Here is an 18,817-nt window from a genome sequence, read left to right on the forward strand (position 1 = left end):
CTGTTTCTTGTGTCTCTCCATAACGCAGGAGAATGCAGATGGATATAGAATACTTCTTTTATATCCCCGTAATCTAAATCTTGCTGGATGCAAACAATGCAGGACCGATCGTTGTGGCGAGGCCTAGGGAAGGCCTATGTCCGGTAGAGAACGTCTGTAGGCTGATAGAATAGATATCCGTAACGTAATTAGTTTTTGGGAATTGAGATGCACCAAATCCGAAGCATGATTAAGTTTGCAGGGTATTCGATATATTCGTTGCTGGCCTAATTGTATTAAATGAGTTTTATACGATTCATTGTTCGTCTTGTTGTTTTTTGAATATCAAGAATATTTGGTCCATCATTCGTCTATAGTAATTCTTACTAGCTGTAAGTTTCATAGCATTTATAAATAAATAAGTAAGTTTTGAGAGTGGCTTTGAGCTTCCTCACTTCTTTCGAAAATCCGTCAACATTAACAAATGCCCGAAAATTGCCATTAAAACTATAAAATGGGTATTAGAAAGAAACGATGTCTTAAAACAATTTTCTTGGATAAATGAAATGGTAAAGCTTCATGGGAAAGCTAAAATTAATTTAAAAAAAGACTTTTTGCAATTTTTTCGTTTTCAATATTAGTATTCCACGAATTATAGTGCACGTGAAATACGCTCGTAACCTCAGGAACTCAGAACCCAACACTAAATTGAATAAATATTTGCATTAATAGTTTTACCTTAGCCTAATGAATGCCTGAATTACGACAGCTGTTAAAATTCCGAACACTCGACGTTTGAAGGTCATTACTTTATAATTTATATGGCGAATTTCGATGCCAATTGCCAGTGTTGGCCGTAATACAAAGACAATCGCAGCCTACAATGGTCTCGCCCGAATCACGATAGAACAGCCGGAGTTCTAACGTAAACATGCAACACTAAAACCTTAACAAAAAAGACTGGACCGGATCGAGTGAGTTTCCAAACGAAAAAAACTGAGGCCCTGTGTTTTGAAATTATTATATATTGTGCTGGTGTATCAGATATCATGTTTATGAAATAATTGTGACCATTTATATCATTATTGCCGTACTCCATCAAACTTGGTTTCGGCATTGGGGAATCCGATAACCTTGAGCTGTCAGATCTACTTTGGAAGTACCTTCACTTTTCCTAAGCCCATTTTTGCTCAGCCGTTCTAACGGCGAAGCTGGAAAAGCATTAAAGCAACCAGACCCCCCCCCCCATCCTTCTTCGCCCTTATTTTTAAGCGAGTATATTTGATCTGTCTATATTTGAATTGTTTGGGAATTTTGGGGTACGTCATAAAATGCCATTCATTTTATTTACATATTATACAGCTTTCGACGGTCAACAAACTGTCTATACATGGTGGTTGATGGATATTTAAATCCGCTTCGTTACAGCGTTTGAGTTTCCTAGCTATCTACACTTGTATTTGGCTACTTAGCCTCGATAAGATTATTTTGGGCCTGAAAGAATTTGCTAACATCTGTGCGAGTAGGAGTAGTGCTTCGCTCACTGAATATATCCGACGAGAAACTCAGTAGATTGTGTCTATGGATTAAGTTGCATGCTCTTCACATTCTACGAATTCGACGAGAACGGCGACGAGACGACGAGAACGGTTGATATATCTGAAAACGCCGATAGTGGTCCGGAGGATCAAAAACAAATTTATCGAGCGGATAGACCTTTGATTAAACTTAATACCGCAATATTGATTAAAAGCCAATTCCCTGATACAGCCCTGTACCGAACTGCACTGACAAAAGTAACAATACCATTTCGACTTGATAAGATACAAGTGAACACGATATTTACAAATGTCAAAGCTTGACCCCGTGATTGACCTCTGAATAAAATTAGTGTGTAAACCGCTACGGGGGCAGGAAAATCATAATGGAAAGTCATTTGCAGCGATTACTTTTGTCTACTGTTTAAACTACGAGCAATACAGGCCAATTGTGCTGTTATCAGAAAATGTCAAACATGTTCTAAAATAACGCGACATTATGTATTTATTGTATGATCTGAATGTCAATAATATGCGCAGTTCGGGTATATTTCAACTTGTTGTTGATTAGAATAGAATAGTACGGTTGTGGCATTACTAATAACCATGTCGGTTCAGAATTTTGATAATTAGCCGGTTCTTTTATCCCGAAATTTGACTATTTTGTGTGATATGATAAAATTCGAAAATTACAGCAAGAAATTTTCGTAAAAACTAAAATACTTTCATAGTTTTGGTAACAGTGTATCATAGATATTTTTAGGTTTTCCATGGACCAGCTTATATAGCCCTTCGGACTACAGCCGTCTTCATTCAACTGGAAGTGGGGCTGTGAATAATTCAGCCATGCTTTAGTATCGTAAATTTCAAACCAGACAAAACTTTTTCTATGTTCTGTGTACCATTGAAAAAGCGTTGTAACGCTTAACAATACGACGATTTTCTCTCATATTATTATTATCAATTGCGAAAACGCACACGAAATAAGAACAAATCTACTCGGATCCGGATGCCAACTATTTTTTACAAAGACACTAACTCCAACGTCAATGGAAACCGGACCCAAAAAATTACTACCGCATTTTCAAAGAAACTAGTGAAACTAGTGTAACAAATAAACAAAATTCGACTTAAATAGCTGATTTCTCAAGATATGCATACATTAAATTTATGCACAACATTTTTACTATCGTTATAGCGTATTGCTCGCACAGAAAGGCTTTCGAAACTTGAGAGGCAAGACATCAATGAGGAGAGCCGAAGACCGGGCTCAGTGGCATCAATTAGGATAGGTCTATGCCCAGCAGTCAGTGGCGGATTTACCCTAAGGCCCGGTAGGCCCGGGCCTAGGGCGACCAGATATGGGGGCGCCCAAATTGTGTCAAAAAAAAAAAAAAAATTATATATATATATATAACATATGGCGGGCGGACTGCACTGCATGGTACAATATATACCACATAAAAGGTTTTTTTTTTTTTTTTTCTAAATCTATTTAGGTTCAAGTTGGCAATAAAGTAATTTCATTATGTAGTCTATGTGGTGGATGCTGACAAAGGGACACCTGATGGCTTGGGACCTAGGGCGGCTGAGACTGCTAATCCGCCACTGCCAGCAGTGGACTATTGTGGATGATAATGATAACGAAAAGGCAACACCATCCTTCTTACTTCTTCCGCAAAGCAGTGATACGGTCCGGAGTGAGGGGTGGAATAGCCGCTGTACAAACAAGTGTTCGTGTCTCAAGGTGGGTAGCAGCATTCATTTGGTGATATATCTATGGGCTTCGATAGCCGCTTTTCACCAAGTGAGCCATGAAGGACTCATTGAAGGAAAAAACGGTTCTAAAAACAATTGATATTTTTTAATGGCTAGTAAAAAAAAACAAGAAAAGACGTGTTTATTTATATGTAGATATTAGAAAATATCTAATAAAATTAAATTCGAAATAGTCATTTAATAACAAAAAAACGGATCAACATAAACCAGGAAGAAACATTGGTTACAATCAATCATAGTACCATGACCAAAAGCCAACAGTTACCGACACATTACAAATTAAACGTCCACACTCGAAATTTCCTAAATAAAAGACCTTCGTTTCACCAACGCATTACATACTCATACAAGGAACAGCTCCATATAATATCCTTAAGAAAAATTCACACGCACGCTGTCACGGTGAGGTCACGAAATCACTATTCAAGTTAATTAATTAATTACAAACCGTTAGTCTACACATGTTAAATGAACGAGTAAAAATGTTTCTGACCTATTAATGATTAAAGGTAAAGTAATTGATCGTGTTCCTTAAAGGTCCGTAATTACTATGCTATTTAATTCGTTGATATGTGATTGAAGAAATAAATAATCGGGGACAAATCGAACACGGCAATCTCACATTCCGATTTGAGCAACCGACGCGCGTGGACGTGCTCATTGTTTTGTCGGAAGTGACTACCGGTGATAATAGATCATTGTTCGTGGCACATCTGTGGCCCAAGTGTTTCTCGGAATTTGTACCTGCGCCTAATTGCAAGGCATTGCCGCCCGGGAACTGTGCAGTGGTTCTATTCACTCTAATTCTATTCTACTTATTCTATTCACTAAAATTTCTAAAATTCCTAGAATCGCTTCGGCCAATTTAGTGTTACCGACGCAGGGGCCTCGCCGCAAGGCGAGCGCGTGTTTAAGTCCCGGGGCCGCCCCCCCCGGGCGAAAATCACGTAAAGATGGAGGAAAAACTTTTCATCGACTTCATTCGGGAAAAATATCCGTCAATCGCGCCCGAATTCGAAGCCTATAGGGCCTCATTTGGTAATTATTCTCCCCCCGCATCTCTCGCCGCCGTCGCCAAACATGCCTCGCAGGCATGCCTCGCGTGCCCCGCCGCCGGTCCGTGTTCAAGCGCACGTACGCACGCCGCCGCCGTAGCGTCTAACGCCCCCGCCCCCGCTACCCCCGCGCCCGCGTCAATCACGTCAGTTTCGTCCGTCGCGACCTCAATAGCATCTAGTTCAGGCTCCGATACCGAATCGGAGATGGACTTCGAGTCCGCGACTAGCCCTCAACCCGGAACCTCGGATGGGTTCCAAACTGTAACGCGCGGTAAAAAGCGTACTCGCGTCGTGGAGTCCCGGAGCTCCATGACGAAGCAAACCAAGTCCGCGACCGCCTCCCGACCGCAGGTAGTCGTAACGCCGGAGTCGGACTCCGCCCGCCGCGTAATCCCACCGCCGCGCCCAAAAACCGCGCCCGCGCCTAAAACGGTTGTCCCGCCCCCGCTGATACTCCAGGAGAAGTCAGCGTGGAATCGCGTATCCCAGGCCCTTCAGGCCAACAAAATTAATTATACCCATGCGCGTAACGTCGCGAATGGGATTCAGATTAAGGTCGCAACGCCGGGCGACCATAGGGCCCTCTCTGCTTACCTCCGAAAGGAGAACATAGGTTATCACACCTATGCTCTTCAGGAGGACCGCGAACTCCGCGTAGTGATACGTGGAGTCCCCAAGGAACTCGACATAGACTACGTAAAGGAGGATCTGATCGGTCAGTCCCTCCCAATAATTAGTGTGCACCGGATGCACAGCGGACGCGGCAGACAGCCGTACAATATGATTCTCGTCGCGCTAGAATCAACCCCGGAGGCAAAGAAAAGAATCTCATGTCTCAAAACGATATGCGGCCTCTCCGGGGTCACCATCGAAGCCCCCCATAAACGTGGTACTCCCGGGCAGTGCCACAGGTGCCAGCTCTATGGCCACTCAGCGCGTAATTGCCACGCGCGCCCCCGCTGCGTGAAATGCCTCGGCGATCACGCAACCACAGAATGTTCGCGTGTTAGGGAAACCGCGACGGAACCCCCAAGCTGTGTCCTATGCCTTAAGCAAGGGCACCCGGCAAACTACCGCGGATGTCCTAGGGCTCCGCGTAAACGCCTGAACCACCCAGCCCCCCGAACCGTCGACCCAAAGACTTCGGCGCCTTCAGTGCCGAAACCAGCCTTCGTACCGGCTGCGGTTCCCACCGTCTCGGCGTGGAAAAAACCGCTGCCGTATACGAAGGAGGGAACACAAAACGTACCCCAGCTCCCGCCTGCGACACGTCACGCGCCTCAGCCCCTGCTCGCACCTCGCCCCGCACCCGCGTACCGCCCCCCGCAACCCTCAGTCGTCAACGACTTCGCGCTCGTGCGCGACTTCGTCACCGCGGTAAACTTTGACCGTCTGCGATCGTTCGCAGATGCTATCCGTAGGTCGGTAACCCCCGAACAGCGGCTCGCGGCCGCTTTCGATCACATGGACGTCTACGAGTCCGTGTCTCGCACGTTATAAATTTTTTTTTACCGGTAATCAATGGCGCAAAAAGGTAGAGAAAAACCGTATTCCCTTACGTTAGCATTCTACAATGCTAACGGACTCGCGCGGCAACACGATCAAATTTTCGAATTCCTCCGCGATAATCTTGTAGATATTTTGTTAGTGCAGGAGACCTGTCTGAAGCCCTCGCGTCGTGACCCGAAAGTCGCGAATTACGTCATGGTTAGGAATGACAGACTCACCGCCTCCAAAGGCGGGACTGCCATTTACTATAGGCGGGCTCTGCACGTTGTTCCTCTCGATACTCCCTCGCTCTTACATATCGAGGCGTCAGTGTGCCGTATCTCGCTGACGGGACACCAGCCGATCGTCATCGCATCCGTTTATCTCCCCCCGGACAAGCCCCTCCTGAGCAGTGACATCGAGTCACTGTTTGGCATGGGAGACTCCGTCATCCTGGCAGGCGATTTAAATTGCCACCACACTAGGTGGAACTGCCATCGTACGAACGTTAACGGTAGGCGTCTCGACGCGTTTATAGACGACCTCACTTTTGAAGTAGTCGGTCCCCCAACTCCAACATGTTATCCGTATAACATCGCGCTCCGTCCGAGCACTATAGACCTGGCATTGCTTAGGAACGTAACTCTGCGCTTACGTTCCATCGAAGCACTGTCAGAGCTCGACTCAGACCACCGACCTGTCCTTATGCAGCTCGGTCGCCCTCACAACCCAGCCACTGTTACGAGGACCATGGTGGATTGGAATAAGCTGGGCACGTGCCTAGCCGAAGCCGCTCCGCCAATCCTCCCTTACGGCCCGGATTCGAATCTATCCCCCGAGGACACCGTCGAATCCATAAACATCATTACCGATCACATCTCTTCCGCGATCATTAGATCTTCAAAAGAAGTCGATGTGGAGGACAGCTTCCACCGCATCAGACTGTCCTCCGAACTTAGGAATCTCTTAAGAGTTAGGAACGCGGCAATCCGGGCCTACGATCGTCTTCCCACGCATTCAAACCGGATTCGGATGCGTCGTCTACAACGCGAAGTCCACTCCCGCCTAAGTGACGCGCGTAACGATAATTGGCATAGTTATTTAGAACAACTCGCGCCCTCCCACCAAGCATACTGGCGACTAGCTAGGACTCTCAAATCCGAAACTACCGCTACTATGCCTCCCCTCGTACGCCCTTCAGGCCAACCACCGGCATTCGATGACGATGACAAGGCTGAGCTGCTGGCCGATGCACTGCAAGAGCAGTGCACCACCAGCACTCAACACGCGGACCCCGAACATACCGAGTTAGTCGACAGGGAGGTCGAGCGCAGAGCTTCCCTGCCGCCCTCGGACGCGTTACCCCCCATTACCACTGACGAAGTTAGAGACGCGATCCACAACCTCCAACCTAGGAAGGCACCCGGCTCCGACGGCATCCGCAACCGCGCGCTAAAACTCTTGCCAGTCCAACTGATAGCAATGTTGGCTACAATTTTAAATGCCGCTATGACGCACTGCATCTTTCCCGCGGTGTGGAAAGAAGCGGACGTTATCGGTATACATAAGCCGGGCAAACCGACAAACGAAACATCTAGTTACCGTCCAATTAGTCTCCTCCCGACGATAGGAAAAATTTACGAACGGCTCCTTAGGAAACGCCTCTGGGATTTTGTTACCGCGAACAAAATTCTCATAGACGAACAGTTCGGATTCCGCTCTAAACACTCGTGCGTACAACAAGTGCACCGCCTCACGGAGCACATCCTGATAGGACTAAATAGGCGTAAACAAATCCCGACCGGCGCCCTCTTCTTCGACATCGCGAAGGCGTTCGACAAAGTCTGGCACAACGGTTTAATTTACAAACTGTACAACATGGGAGTGCCAGACAGACTCGTGCTCATCATACGAGACTTCTTGTCGAACCGTTCGTTTCGATATCGAGTAGAGGGAACTCGTTCTCGTCCCCGTCAACTGACTGCCGGAGTCCCGCAAGGCTCCGCGCTCTCCCCGTTATTATTTAGTTTGTATATCAATGATATACCCCGGTCTCCGGAGACCCATCTAGCGCTCTTCGCCGATGACACGGCTATCTACTACTCGTGTAGGAAGATGTCGCTGCTTCATCGGCGACTCCAGATCGCAATAGCCACCATGGGACAGTGGTTCCGGAAGTGGCGCATCGACATCAACCCCACGAAAAGCACAGCGGTGCTCTTCAAAAGGGGTCGCCCTCCGAATACCACTTCGAGCATCCCACTCCCTAATAGGCGCGCAAACACCTCCGCCGTTAGCCCCGTCACTCTCTTTGGCCAGCCCATACCGTGGGCCTCGCAGGTCAAATACCTAGGCGTCACCCTCGACAGAGGGATGACATTCCGTCCCCATATTAAAACGGTACGCGACCGTGCCGCCTTCATATTAGGACGTCTCTACCCTATGCTTTGCAAGCGAAGCAAACTGTCCCTCCGTAATAAGGTAACTCTCTACAAAACTTGCATACGCCCCGTTATGACGTATGCAAGCGTAGTGTTCGCTCACGCAGCCCGCACCAACTTGAAGCCCCTTCAGGTTATTCAATCCCGATTCTGCAGGATAGCCGTCGGAGCACCATGGTTCCTGAGGAACGTGGATCTCCACGATGACCTGGAGCTTGACTCTGTCAGTAAGTATCTACAGTCGGCATCGCTGCGCCATTTTGAGAAGGCGGCACGACATGAGAACCCTCTCATCGTAGCCGCTGGAAATTACATACCCGACCCAGTAGACCGAATGGTAAACCGTCGACGTCGCCCAAAGCACGTCATTACGGATCCTCCTGATCCATTAACGGTGCTCTTAGGCACCACAAGCACCGGTCACCGTCCTCGTCGAACCCGTCGCTTGCGACGAAGGGCTCGACGAGCGAACTAACCCATAGACACAGCCCACTGAGTTTCTCGCCGGATCTTCTCAGTGGGTCGCGTTTCCGATCCGGTGGTAGATTCTGCGAAGCACTGCTCTTGCTAGGGTCAGTGTTAGCAACTCTCCGGTTGAGCCCCGCGAGCTCACCTACAAACGTTAGGGTGAAGCTGAAATAGCCTCTCAAGGCTATCAGCATAGGTAGGAAAAAAAAAAAAAAAAAAAAACGGCAATCTTGCCCTTAAGTAAGATTCCCTGTAGTATGGGAACCACGGACTGATAAAAAATCTCATATACGCTTTTAAATATATACATATATAGGATCTACCTAGCACCGAACCAAACAGCAAGAAAACCTGTTCGTCGCAGGAATGTTTACCCGATGTGGGAATCGAAATAATTCTCGGACGAATTAGACGTAATGTCCAATGATTTAGCAGGACGCACGGATAGCTATCACTATCATATTGCTATGTATTACTGCCGCAAAGCAATCTTGGATTCCTGTTTGAATAGTCCTTATTACTATACTGTTAAGGACTTGATCTCATATCAGAGGGTAGCATCGAACCGTGAGTTCACTTTCTCATCGACAGCAGCAAAAATACTTTGTCGTAATAAATAAAATAAAAGACAATTTTAATTGTCTGTAACATTATTGAACTACTGACAAATAAATTCTGCTATCGAAAATTAACCAGCTTGCACAATGGCTTACGAAAGTTTTCTATAACCGTTACTTCTTGATGCATATCTAGCAAAAAAAAAACGAAAACGTAGATAGAAAATTGAAAGGAACACAGTCGGAAGTAATTATGATACCGACTATTGTGATCGATATTGCTTTGAATATCGACAGGTTTCATTTACCAAGAGGGCGTTCCGATTTCGAATAATAAGTACCTATTTTGTCCTTGAAAATTCCACTGAATTCATTCGGTAAGACTTATTCTTGATTCTTGAGAAACACGCCTGTTCTGCGTAATGGTGGGTTATTCAACCCCAACTCCTATAGCAGTTTAAGTTAAGTTAATGTTGCTGATGGCGATAAGCCACTCGAGAGTGTCAAAGCATTTCGATTGGTAGTCTGTAACTTCATCACATTATACTGAGACGTGAATAATTGTCTCATCTACTGCTATGCAAATCCTACACAGATATCAAGCTATGACCATAATTGATAAGCGAATGTAGAATAACTAGAGGGCCCGGCAGTAGTCGAAATTCGACTATAATTAATTGGAATTGTAAGTTTGTACACTATTATGATTGTATTTTATACTTCTATAATCACAAAAAATATTAATAAAGACAAACATTATTTAGACTATTCTCAATTCGACCACAGACGTCGAGAACAAAAGTTTGACAATAAATAAATAGTATGCATGCGTGTGTGCGTCAAATACATGGTATGTAGTGTGTGTAATGTTTTCTTTATTGATATAATGTATCTTTTATGCATCATTTTAAAAAAATATTAGCATTGTGCACTTCTTCTCAATATTCTCTATAAGTGTGGAAAATTTTATAGTCCTCCGACCGCGCAATTTTCGTAAAAAGGGATACAAAGTTTTTGCTTCGCGTATTAATATATAGATAATAAAATCACTTATAGTATTTAGCAAATTTAATTTACATAAACTTGGAGCTGGTAAGTTAATCAACGGAGAACACCTCTACCCGCATTCATAGATAAGATTTAAGTTTCAATACATTGGTAGAACTTGGGATCTAGTTTGAAGTGTTGGGCAGTAACTATACAGTACAGTTAGCTGGTACTTCAATCTTATACTTTAAAATACATGAAGGCATCCGAGTCTGGGCTCCAGTAACAAATAAAACTACTAAAGCCTAATTCCTTTAAAACTATGCATTTTGTGTCTATTTCTCTTTTCTTTTTTTCCTCTTCTGTGTGATCAATGTCTTCAAATTGTACTTCCATTTAGTTTTACAACGGCCTGATTGATTACATTTAAGCAATAGGCTTTTGAAGAACTAGACTGGAGTTAATCGCATTTTATTAGTATTTATACATTGTACAATTCATCTTTAGAAATCTTAATAATTTTAGGATAATATTTGCCTCTAGACTATGTAAGGGCGGGATCACTAGTTTTTAGTAAAACTGTATAAAAAATTAAAATATATTCATCATCATCATAAGCCTATAGCAGTCCACTGCTGGACATAGACCCAACTATGCTATTTGTGCTGCTCCAGAGTAAGATATTGCAGAAGCTTATAGTTCTAAAGTTGTTTGCCCTTTATGTGTAAAAACACCTCAGCTGTAGTGAACCGGATCAATTCTAAAGAAAATTTAAGAGAGCAAATTCAAGAAATGCTAAAAACTTCTGGGAAAAAAATTCCTCCTGTGCCAATGGGTACTACTGTTATTATCCCTGTTCCGGAAGTCGACAGAGGTCGCGGTGATGCTCGCAATATAATGGCTGTCTTACAACAAACGGATGATTAACTTTACAAAATTGGAACAAAGCAATTGTACGCCACTGAGCATGATCCTCGGCTTCCCTCATCCAGCTCTTATCAGTCATCCTGCATTGATCGTCACTCCACCGATCCTGAGAGCGTTCTGCACTACGATTGCGAATTCGCGATCTCCACTCAAGAGCATCTTTACCCAAAATGGTTATCGGTTGTCCGGCTAATATGGCCAGCCCATTGCCACTTCAGCTTTTTATTTATTGGTTAGATGGGTGGACGAGCTCACGGCCCACCTGGTGTTAAGTGGTTACCGGAGCCCATAGACATCTACAAAATAAATGCCGCCACCCGCCTTGAGATATGCGTTCTAAGGTCTCACTCAGTACACAGTACAAAGTCTGCCCCACCATTCAAACCGAAACACATTACTACTTCACGGCAGAAATAGGCAGGTGGTGATTACTACGTGCGGTTACTAAGTCGCTATGGTATGTCAATAATTTTGGTTCTCTGTCGGACCACCTCGTTCTACATTCGACCATTCAGAAAAACTCCAAGTATAGCCCTCTCCATAGCTCTAACTAACACTAATAATACTAACTAACAATGAATGAATGAATGAATGAAATAATGAATGAATGAAATGGAGTATAAAATATATTAAATGAATGTTAGTTTTAAAACAGTTAAATATAAATAATAATAATAATTATTATTATTTATTTATTTCTCTCTTAAAGGTACAGTACAAATGCAAATGGAAATTAACCTTATAATTTATTTTGTAAGCCTTTGAAAGAGCTGAAGTCTGTACTAGGTTCAAAGACCTGTATTACTGATCTCCAGGCTCCCTCCTTCTTATGACAGATTAGGTTAGGTTAAGTCGTGAACAGATGCTGCAGATAAAGAACCATAATAAACAAGCAACTCAAAAAAAAATCCGATAGCGTTCTTTAGTATGTATAATCGATAATTTTTTTACCAAACATACAGATGCTAAGCATTTTAAAATGTATAATAAAAAAAAACTATTAGATATTTAAAATAACTGACCGACATTTAAGTTCGGCTCATTTTTATCGATTTAGTGCATGCCTACCAGCAATATAGTATGCTTGTTGTATGAGTACACCATTACGAACATATCTCGATCACACGTTGGTCGCCTTTGTTCTTACTCTAAGTTGATCCACATCACGCAATATAGTTCACCGTCAATGTGCTATTGAGCCGGTAACCTTACCGAAATTAAGAACACGACACTCAACTTCGTGTAGATTAGTGATTGTTTCCAATACGTTAATAACGGATCAACGATTTTATAATATTATTTAATGATGGCGAAAAAATCGTGCTAATGTTGATCTAATATTATAATAAAACGTGGTACCTAACATTTTTATTTTTATTTCAATTATTATAAATACATAACATTATGTACATTAATACAGGTAAAACTTGAAAGTCACGTCACTATGCTATGAAAATTTGGAATACAATAAAAAAACTAATGACTTGGATGAAGTACAATAATAATTTTAGAAAATTGGCTGATCGCTCACATTTCATTCTTTTTCGGTCTATATAATCTATATTTAATTTAATCTACATTTTGGTTCGGCCTAACAACCGATTGTCATGTTTTGTTCAACCTTCTCTCCTGTTTATTCCCTTACTGAATCACTAAATCGTATTTCATTTATTCTCTTTTTTATTACTTTTCTAGGAAGATGAGGATATGGCCCACCTGATGGTAAGCGGTCTTGTCGTTCAAAGACGTGAGCAATTCCAGGGACGTTTTTTTCCCTACGTAATCGCTAGTAACCTAAGGGCCTATTCCAGAGCTACTCACGGACTGATAAGTGAGCTCACTAGCTCAACCTGAGCGAGTTTGCTAACACTGGTCCTAGCAAGGGAAGTGCTTCGTTGAATCTATCACCGGAACAGAATCGCGTCCCACTGAGAATATGTAACGAGAAACTCAGTGGGTTGTGTCAATGAACTAGATCGCACGTCAAACTGATGCTGGAAAAGCCTAAAAGTACCGAGAAAGGATTCGGAGACATCTTTAGGTTGAAGGCGGCGTCGTCTAGGTTGGATATGTTATGCTAATTAGCAGGCGCCACAGTAAGAGAGTTATCGTGTCGCACCGCTTTGTCAAAGTAGTGTTCTGACGTTTCCTTGAGAGGACTCTCCTCAAAATGAAACTTTACCACCAATTTGGAATGGAATTTTACCACTGAGAAGTATCGGCAAATACTCATGATTTGCTGTTTTCCAGTGTGAATATTTACGTTACGTATGTACATTATTGTTTGCACTCAGAAAACATCAATATGTTATTATATTATAATACTCTTAATATATTTATAATATTTGGAGCAATGCTTTTATTGATAACGTAATGAGATTCCTTTTATAATTTTCATTTATTACACATTGTCTCCACTTTCATACTTAGTCCATCATACTGTGGTGGTTTATTGAAATAAAACTTTTTAGTGATTAAGGCTCGCTTTTCTACATTATCAAGCCTAAGCTATTCAGCCTGGTGTAATATTACTGTGTAGAACAAAAAAGTTAAAATTAAATTAAATATTACGGGGACGCAATGAACACGCACACTCAGATCCGCGGTCAACTATCTAAATGCAAGATCAAAATACTTATCTATTCACCTTGGAAACGCAGCGTAAGACACCCGGTGGACATACCACGGCCCGCCTATCTAAGCCGTCTGTCAATAACAAATGTACAATCTTACTCAGATGTGACAGTAATAACTGTTTTTGATTGTTCAATCAATGTTATTAAATACTTAAAAAGAGACGTATGGAAGAAATAGTATATTACTCACCTAACAAGAACTGAACTAAACGATACTACACGTGCTCAAATGTCATACTTCCGTGTCGTAGTGAATTTAAAAAGTGATCACTGAGGAAGCGAATTTGTTACTCAAATGAAAGGTTAATAAAAAAGTACATTAAAGAATTATGTTAAAAGGGTTGAAGAAAGTTGAAAAAAGAAAACAGACAAAGCTCCGGTGGATCAAAGGACCCCATAAAAAATAGTGAAAATGAAAAAGAAAGAACTGAAAAATATCAAGATCGTAAACAAATCGTTGCTAAGCAACGCGCCTAAATAAAACACGCATGCGCCAAGATAATTGAAACAGGCTTGCTAATTTATTCATTTAATTCATCGGGAGAGAAAGTGACACTTTTTTCCTTAACAGTAACAAAAGTTGCGTCCTGGCGTCCTTTTTTCTGAGTAGACAGACTAGCTTATGGCTCACACGGGATTAAGTCGTTACCGGAGCAATTACTACATAAATTTCACGCAAATGCCGCCACTTCGAGACCCATGATCGAAATTTCAACTATATCTTAAGCTGACCATCTCCTTCAAACCATCATGCATGACTGATTCACAACAGAAATATGCAGAATTCCCCGTTGCAATAATTACCCGTTTCGGTACACAATATCATCAATAACTAGAAATCTTAAAAAAATACTAACTTGATTTGATTTTCACATAAAGTAATTTATGAACAGATATTAGGTAAGTCTTCAAGATTTGAAACCAGACCTAGAAGCATACACAGTCCAAAAAGGATAGTATCGAGGACGTAGAATAGGATCGAATCGAGCAATGCTACGCGAATCTGAACTTAGTAAAGTCTTAGAAATAAACAACATAATCAGAAACCTACAAAATGAACTAACGCTATTTCTAATCCTTCATAATGCTCCAACCGATTTAAATAATTTTCACATGCACACACGCTTGATCTCCCTAACAATTCATCTGATAATTGCCTTTAATCTCACGCCTACGTCACCTTCGAATATTAAAGACAAATTGTACCCGCACTCATGAGTAACCTAAGACCATTATCCAAATGTAATTAATAGGTACGAGTAAGTACCCACGCCGAGGTTACAAAATGGCTTACGTGAAACGAATCGTAAATTTTTCATCTCTATTAAAAAAATTATAAACAATATTTTTATTGTACAATGAATTTGTACAATTGGCAATTGACATGTACTACTTTAAAAACTTGTTTTAAAGCTAAAACAAGTTTTAAAAATAGTACATGTCATTTATGATAAATCTTCAAAAATAATAATTGAAATTTGAATGTATAGTCTGTTGCGCAACCAATACTAATAAAGATTTCTACAATTTTTCACTTTTTAGAGTATTGACGCCGGATTACTTAATTTAGCGATGCGAAGGTTCACGGGTAAGACGAACCATATTTTCATAATATGGAGCACGCAACTATCCTTAGCTTATAATTCCTTAAAAGATGTCAATTTTTCTAACCAACATTCAGAAACAATTTGCACAATGATTGAATACCATCGTATCTTATTAATAATCCCACAAAATATAAGCGTATTTTATTTTGGCGATGTGGTATACGAAATCACAATACTGCTTCTACGGTTGACAAAAAATCCTTTAAACGAATAACCGGCTGCACAGTCATTAGTAGAACTCCGTTTCACAACATGCAAAATTAAATTTATTAATTACCAAGTATAACCAGCTATATTAATAACCTTAATTTACAACTATACCATTCCATTGCAAATTTTCCTCAACAACAACAAACGGTTATCCTTCCGTTTTCCATTTGGATTAATATAAACGAATATTTCCGCCGAAAGCGGACCCTGCAAGGAAACATTAATTACAAGATTGTTTTCATTCATAAATATTTACAGACAGGCGATATAAGCGTTCAAATGTTTGAAGAATTTAAAATCTGTGGATTCTAAGTAGATTTGCTGAATAAATCAATAAAACAATACAACAGAATAGTTTAAGCAAATAATTTCTCACTAGAAAACAACATTGCGAATGGCCCATACCCATACTCCAAAATCAATGGATTTAAAGCTTTGAAATGTAACTGACGCTAATAAGGATGAAGTTTCAATCACAGCAATTTGTTTGAAACTTCAGCATATAATCTGGTCAATGGTTCACTTAAAAATATTTTTGTCGCCTCTGTATATTTATGCCTTACAAACTGGATCCCTTGGACATTTGGTCCTTGGACATTGGGTCCTTTGGACAAACTCACAATTGGGTTTTTATCGAAATTAATTTATAATAATAAAACGAAGAAGCATTTGGCCAGAGTCAATATATGCGCTGATAAGTTTTAATTGACTGACGAATGAATTATTTAAAATTTATTAAAAAAATACGATTGTAATGTTATTAATGAAACATTGCGTACAGATCCTAAAAAACATTCAATGTTATATAACAAAACACTTGTATCGGGCGTGGTAAGTTAATTTTCATTTCAGTTGTTTCCTCTTATCCAACCTGCCACACGCGAACTCGCGTGACGTTACCGATTCTATCAACTATTTTTACTGTTCCAATAAACTTGACGATAATAATAATTAGGCCTCTAAAGTGTACATTTTCAGAATTCTTGTATGTACCGCTATTTTAGACCAATCTGCAACGAAATTTAGAATTAGTTAAATTTAATACAACATTTAATCATTATTTTTTAATATTATTGCGAGCTTAGAATGCTTCAATTAATTTGAATATTTTAATATAGTTATATATAACCAAAAAGGTTAGATTTGATAAAATAAAAAATATGAATCACAAAATCAAAATTTGAAATTACATTCCATGAGCACATTGAGAGACAAAATGTAATATATAATTGAATGCCATAATGAGGCTTTAAATTCGGTACCACTAAACCACGATTTGTGTGTTTCATAATAAAATTCCTGTATTTACGTTTGAGCTTATAAAATCTCGAGCACTATCATTGAAAGTCTGTAACGTATACATGTCGTAAAACCAGACTTAACAACATTCACTTACATTTCAGCGTGCGTAATGACATTAATTATTAAATTACCCACTTACGCATTCATGGATATACAGAACGATCAGGAAGTCTTTCAGAGATCGAAGAAATTGATCCAATAAGCCAAATAATTGTGGTTATAACAGAAATCGAGTTTAGTCTGGCCTAGTTTTATTCTTGAAATCACATGTGCCTAACTTGACGAAATAGCAAAACCGTCGCATAATTTTGAGCAATATTCATAATTCAATCTACTTTTATATTGCTAGCGATAAAGTACATGATGTGAGCTAGCACAAGCCGACAATACTATTAAGTCTATTTCTGCCACAAAGCACTTTAGACACTTTAGACTGGTGATAGGACGTCTTGTGAGTCCGCAAAGGTAGGTACAACCACCCTGCCTATTTCTACCGTGAAGCAGTAATGCGTTTCGGTTTTAAGAGTGGGACAGCCGTTGTACTGTAAAAACTGAGACTTAAAACTCATGTCTCAAGGTTGGTGGCGGCATTTACGTTGTAGTTTCTTAGGGGTCCGGTAACCATTTAAAACCAGGAGGGCCGTTAGCTCGTCCAAAAAAATGGGATAGCTGTTATTACATTTCAAGACAATTCGTCTAGCTAAAATTCTTGGGAATACCGAGGGCATATAGGCGCTTATTTCTTCTGCTGATCGTTCTGGGGTTCCAACCGCTGTCCTAATTGGGCCTAGCAAGATGGCTGTGGGCTGAGCTTCTTTTCTTTTTTTTTTTTTTTTTTCGGGTAGAGGGCCGAACCTCCTACGAGGTCCCCGCGCAAAAGGGGCGCGCGGCGTATGTGAGACTCAACGATCTGCATGGTGTTGTGAGCAGACCGCGGGCCCAAGGATTTTAGGACCCACCCACTAAACGACTCCCCTGCACTCTTACACCCGACGTCCGATCCCCTCCGAGGTCAGAACCCGGATGAGGTAGGGGGGCTGAGCTTCTTTTCTGAGCTGGCATTCTTTTTTGTTACATGTGCATGAAGGTTATTAGCCTTAAAACGCCACGCTGGCCTTTGTGGGTTGGCCAGTCCACTTGTTTCAAGGGTATTGAAGTCCTTGGGGCTCGCGGTAGCCCTATTTGCATTCCTTGCAGGAGGCCGGATATTTCATCGCCGCTCCATGCTTAGGGTTAACTTTTTACGGACGGTCACTTCCAACCAACCTTCCTTTTTTCACATTCGGGCTTGGGACCGGCAATGACGGATTTATTCTTTGTTCATTCTCAGCTTTTTATAAAGCTAACAAAAAGAAAAACGTGTTTGAAAAAAGTTATTAAAAATAACTTTAAACTAAAAATTGAGTTAAAAACAGGAAGACACCTGTCATTAACGACTGCTATATTTATTACATAAGTAGCGATTTAACACCAATAACCCGACAATTTATTAGCTTATTACCTCTAATGGAGTATGAAAAATTACATACTTCGGGCTTGAAGTGGCCATGGGCGATTTATATCAGTGTCGTTGAAAACTCTAATGGTAAAACACGAAATCATGAAGGCTAACAAAAAAGAAGGAAAAAACTCAAATCATTCAATGAAACGTACTCTATATGCACACACTTGCTTTAGTTTTCGCTCTTCTCTACCCGAGCAATTGTAACATTATCAAGAGAGCTATCGGTATCACTTTAATTATTGCGCTCAGTGGCGGTCAGCTATTTTGGTGTATGACCTACACTTTCAAGTGTGTTTACGAGCTTAGTATTTTTAATTTCGCTAGGAACAACTCTAG

At 41.2% G+C, this 18,817-nt stretch overlaps 1 long non-coding RNA gene across 1 annotated transcript in view; it reads right to left on the reverse strand.

The window, feature by feature from the left end:
• Window positions 1-16,392: 16,392 nt before the first annotated feature.
• LOC134199486 (uncharacterized) overlaps window positions 16,393-18,817 on the reverse strand; it is a 69,691-nt gene continuing 67,266 nt past the window's right edge. The window contains exon 3 of the long non-coding RNA XR_009973997.1: window positions 16,393-16,685. This is a non-coding gene — a long non-coding RNA (uncharacterized LOC134199486). The remainder of the gene's footprint in view (window positions 16,686-18,817) is intronic.

This window comes from Bombyx mori, chromosome 10, assembly GCF_030269925.1.
Source record: "Bombyx mori chromosome 10, ASM3026992v2".
NCBI classification, from domain to species: Eukaryota; Metazoa; Arthropoda; class Insecta; order Lepidoptera; family Bombycidae; genus Bombyx; species Bombyx mori.